This window comes from Nylanderia fulva, unplaced genomic scaffold (assembly GCF_048542155.1).
Source record: "Nylanderia fulva isolate GAGA-0341 unplaced genomic scaffold, ASM4854215v1 Scaffold517, whole genome shotgun sequence".
Lineage (NCBI taxonomy): Eukaryota > Metazoa > Arthropoda > Insecta > Hymenoptera > Formicidae > Nylanderia > Nylanderia fulva.
In genome coordinates this window covers 25,952-31,250 of record NW_028190607.1, presented here as the reverse complement: position 1 = coordinate 31,250, position 5,299 = coordinate 25,952, and positions in this window count along the sequence as shown.

The window sequence follows — 5,299 nt, the reverse complement described above, 5'->3', positions numbered from 1 at the left end:
ATGGGCCCATTTGCTGCTTCCGTGCTGGGGAAGTGTTGGGGAATGATGGTTGGAGACTCGAGCGAACGATGGGTGGAAGAATGTGTGACGCCCAGTACGGATTCGTAGGAATCGTTCGACCGAGGATGCATGGAATCGAGTGCATGACTGGGTGAATGGGTCGGAGAGAAAGTATGTGTTAGGAGTAGTTCGTGGACTTCAAAGGAGCGTTTGATAACCTAGAGTGGGAATGTGTGATCGAGAAATGCGTGAGGTTGAATGTGAAGAAATTGAATTATGGAAGAGCTATTTAGCGGCAGGCGTGTATGCATGATGGATGCGTGTGACACAGTGTGGAAAGACGTAAAGCGTGGCTGCCCGCAGGGCTCCATCTGTGATCCATTTATATGGAACCTAATGATGTATGAACTGTTGTGGCGGCTGCGTGAGAGGTGAATGTAAAGTGGTTGCGTACGCGGATGACTTGTTGTTGGTCGTGGAAGGACAGAGCCGAGCGGAGTTGGAGAGAAAGGGTACTAAGTGGATGAGAATGTGTACGAATGGGGAGTGAAAGTAGGTGTGAGTGTGTCTGAGAACAAGAACTGTGATGATGTTGATGAAAGGTAGTATGGCTGGGACGAGGCCTCCCAATGTACAAGTGAATGATAGATGCGTGAGGTATGCGAGGAGCGTGAAATATCTGGGTGTTTGTGTGAGTAAAAGGATGAACTACAGGTTGCATCTGGAGTGTCTGAGAAAGAAATGTATGAATGTGGTGGGAAAATTAAGACGCGTGTTGAGAAGTGAGTGGGGTTTGCGAAAGAAAGCTGTGACTGTGTTGTATAAAGGTCTGTTCATGTCGTGTGTGATGTATGGAGCGAGTGTATGGTATGGAGTGATGAGATTTGAATATGCGAGGGAGCTCATTAAATAGGTGCCAGCGAGTGGTGTTGAGTGCGTGTCTAATGTATGTAGAACGGTCTCCACGGCGGCCATGCAAGTCCTTATGGTTGGCTTGCCGTGGGACCTGGTAGTGCGTGTGAAGAGGAGTGTTGTATAAGGTGAGAAAGGGAATTAGTATGAGTGAGTATGATGTAGTGAATGATAGTGACTTGCGTGAGAGAGGTGTGGAAGGATGTATGGAATTGGTGAGTGAAAGGCTGTATGAGATGTGGCAGAATAGATGGAATAAGTGCGAGAAAGGAAGAGTGACGTATGAATTTATAAAGAATGTAAGGTTCGCGGGTGAGTGCCGAGAGTTCGAGCCTAGCTTGAGCCTGGGCTATATCCTGACAGGGCATGGAAGTTTGAATGAATTCCTGTATAAGCGTGGTCTGTCTGAGAGTGAGAGCTGTGCATGCGGAGCGGAGAGAGAGAATTAAAAGCATGTGTTGGTTGAGTGTCCAATGTATGGTGATGTGAGGAACCTGAGTGAGTGGGGTGTGATTGTGCGAGAGAATGGCAGTGTGGATGTGAGTCGCATGTTGGAATGTAAGGAAAGGTATGAAAGTGTTGGTGTGTATGCGAAGATTGTATTTTCAGAGAAGGAGGGCGATGCTGAAAGGAGGATAAGAGAAGCCGATGTTCCCGAGGAACATAGGCCGACCACTGCCTGGGAGGTGTAGGCCTCCGAAAGCTGGGAGTGGTCTCGGCCACGAAGATCCAACCAGTGATCTTGACTGGTACCACGGGAGTCGGGTTGCCCAGGGGGATTCGTCCCTCGTCCCGGCAATTGAGGTCGGACTCGTGGGGGTAGTGGTTGAAGCCGCATGCTGGTTAGGGGCTCTCGGGCCTCGACGGGTGAGCAGCGTATCTGCTCGGGCACCAGTCCTGCACAGCTGGTAGAGCGTTGGACAGGCGCTCGCCCCAACCGGTGGGTTGCCGAAGAGTCCTACAAACTCGGAGGCGCTACTGGTAGTTCCTGGCCTGCTGGAACGAGCTGATTGGGCTTATCCCAATTCCGCACCCATGGGGGTCGTGTGATTAAGCTCTCTGAGCAGGTACCGCACGTTAATCAACCACGGACATCTGTTCCTATCTACTTTCCCCAGGAGGCTATTGACAATTCGACAGTAGTACGGGCATGATGCACCCGGGGCCCATAGGTCCCTTTCAAGCCAGGATGGGAGGCATCGTGTCTGGGGCTGCATGGCCGCGGGGAGATTAATTTGCGCGACCGCAAACGATCCCCCAGGGGCACCTGGCGCAACCTCTGTGGTATATAAGTCGCCTTACCCAGGTGATGGAGGACTCTGCCTGAGTGGACATTTTTTTTCCTGCCATACTCGTGGGATATACATGGAAAGAACAAAACTCAAACAAAAACACAAAAACTTGGCTGATACTTTGGTAACGACTAATGCTGGCACGAAAGTAACCGAAACTCTGAACGCCGAAAAAGAGAGAAAAGAGAATTGCTGTTTGCGCGAAGGGGATCTGTAAGTAGATCACCACCTCCTTCGGGTAGTACCCAAAAAAACACTGAAGAGACGCATGAAGGGAACACAAGGCTGAGTGATTCTGAAAATGAGAAGGATGGATATGAAAGATTAGAACAGAGCACAGGAGTAAATGAAGTAGAGGAGATGATGGAGACAAAGGAACAGCTCGAGACATTCATGTTTAATGATAACAACAAAATAACAAAATCTGCAATAAAATACATATTGTCCAAATGGGCAGTACTAGAAAATAGACTACATAATGTAGTTTTAGAAAAAGAAAAATGGAAAGCTGCTTACCAAGCTGTTGCTTACTTGACGCCTAAAGGACTCTCCTATGCCAATGTTACGGCAGGAACTCCAAGGACTGCTACAGGTGCTGTAAAAGAAAAAGAAAGGAGGTCAGATACTACGCACAAAGTAGCACTAATTAAACGTATAAAAGAAGACGAAGATGCGAGAACGAATAGTGAAATAAAGAAGGAGGTTATAAAGGAACTGACAAGTACAAATAAAAAGCTGAGGATAAAGGCAATAAGGCAAATAAGAGGAAAAGGAGTAGTGGTGGAGGTAGATGAAAGAGACGGGGACTTTGTGAAAAGAATAAACCTAACAACAAAGAAATTGAAAGTAGAGGAGCCAAGGAAAATAAATCCTACTCTTATAATTTATGACGTAGACAGGGAATATAAGTTTGAAGATCTCAAAGAAGATTTCATTCTTAAAAACTGTGACGATCCGGATCCAATCGAAATAGAAGAATACAAAAAGGATTGTGTGGGAGTAACTATGACTCTCTCGGTCCTCAAAGCAACACGCTGCGATGGTACTTAGAGAGAGTCGTGGTTGGTTCGTGATGCGCCAACGAAGTCCTCTAGTAAGGACCTTCAGCCTCTCACGTCCAAGTTGTACCTCCATCTCCTTGTGGTGCTCCCGGAAACGGCCTACTTTGAAAGTTTAAACTCGGTAGGTGTCGACTAAGAGAGTGTACAGCGAAGTGCGCCCCTAAGGGCTTCGGCCCATGCGCCTACGGTCATGGTGAGTTGTGGGGCTAAGAAAGACCGGGGTTTCTTGGGGGCTCTCGGTTGTCAATCCGTTTGCCCCCCTACACGCAGTTAATTATGGAGAGAAATTTGAATGAGAATACTGTCCCGGGTTCTCGGATGGCCCGGGGACTGCGTGCGAGTGCTCGCTTGAGTGAGAGCGCGAGAGGTGCGGAGGACCCTGACGGGGGTCGCAGCTGGTCCGTCGCAAACCACTATAAGGACCAGCCAGGCTGAAGTGGACAGCCTAGAGGAGGAAATGGTCAGCTGTGAGCAGTGTTCGGCGAGGTTCCGGAACATGCGTGGTCTTGGTGTCCACAAAGTACGTGCTCACCCACTACAAGCCAACAGTGCTATCAATGTTGACCGCGTAAAGGCCAGATGGTCAGTTAAGGAAACTAGACTCATGGCACGCGCTGAGGCTGAAGGCACCTTAGCCGGGGAGCTTTTCATTAACCAGTATCTGGAGACAAGGTTCCCCAATAAGAGTCTCGAAGCCATCAAGGGTAAACGGCAACAGGAGCCTTACCGAGTGATGGTTAGAGACTTCTGCCAAGAGATCCAATCGCGTCGCGCGATTGTGATCGATGAGGGCGATAGGGATGGTGCGGTGATGACACGAGCCGACACCATTCCTGCGGCCACTGAGGCTAGTACTGACGATCAAAGCGCACATCAGCCTTCCCCTGAACAAAGTTCTCAGAGGCTGCGGGACAAGATACAATCACTCGTAGAGCAGAGTGCGGCGTTCCGTAGCTACGAGGCTGATACTCTTGCTGGCACGGCAAGAGATGCTCTGACGGCGGGGAGGGTCGACGTCTTGGCTATCCAGAGATGGCTGGGCATGATCTTCCCTCGGCCGCTAAAAGTGCGCCCTCCGCAACGCGTTTCGGCAAAGAAGCACTGTCCTCCAGTCAAGCGAGAGAGCAGGGAGCAGAGGAGAAAGAGGGAGTATGCAATTGTGCAATCCTTCTACAAGAAGAACAAGAAGTCCTGTTTGTCGCGTATCCTCGAGGGCGACTCGGTGCGCAAGAGGCCGTCTGCTGTCGAATTCTTTAACTGCTGGCGCCCCATTATGAAGGCCTCCAGCGGTGCGGATGGAGACATGACGGACTTGCGTGAGTCGTTTGAGGAAGCGGCACAGGCTGCGAGTGCTGGCCGGGGCCGTACGTCAAGTTTGAGAGGGATTCACCTCGAAGGTCTCGGCGATAGCGCTGCCACGGATCCAGTTCCTTTGGCGGATAAGACCTTGCTCTGGGATTCTATAACACCTGCAGAGGTAAACAGGATTTCCGTAAGGACTGGCACTGCGCCCGGATGGACCAGATTACGCCGAGGCTGTGGAACGCTGTTCCTGCGATTCTCCGTGCGCTTCTGTTCAATCTGCTGCTCCTGGCAGAGACGATCTCCTCGTCAATCGCCACAACCAGAACGGTGGCCACAACTCCTTGTGAAGGGGGGTATGTCCGATCGGCCAGGTCCGACGGAGTATCCGTCCTCTCAGCATAAGATCCGTTATAACAAGACACTTCCACAAGATATTGGCAAAGAGATTGGCAGCCCTCGACATCTTCGACAAGCGCCAAAGGGGGTTCCGGCCGGTGGACGGGGTATGTGAGAACGTCACAGTCCTTTCATCCGTGCTTTGGGACGCCCGGAGGCGTTGTCGTTCTCTGCATGTGGCGTGCGTTGATCTGTCGAAAGCTTTCGATACGTTTGCGCACGCTGCTATTCATACGACCTCTCGATGAGCTGGGGCTCCCTCGGGAGTTTAGAGAGTACGTAAGGGCTGTCTATTCGAATGCGCTGACCGAGTTGCAGGGGGTCAGCGCTAAG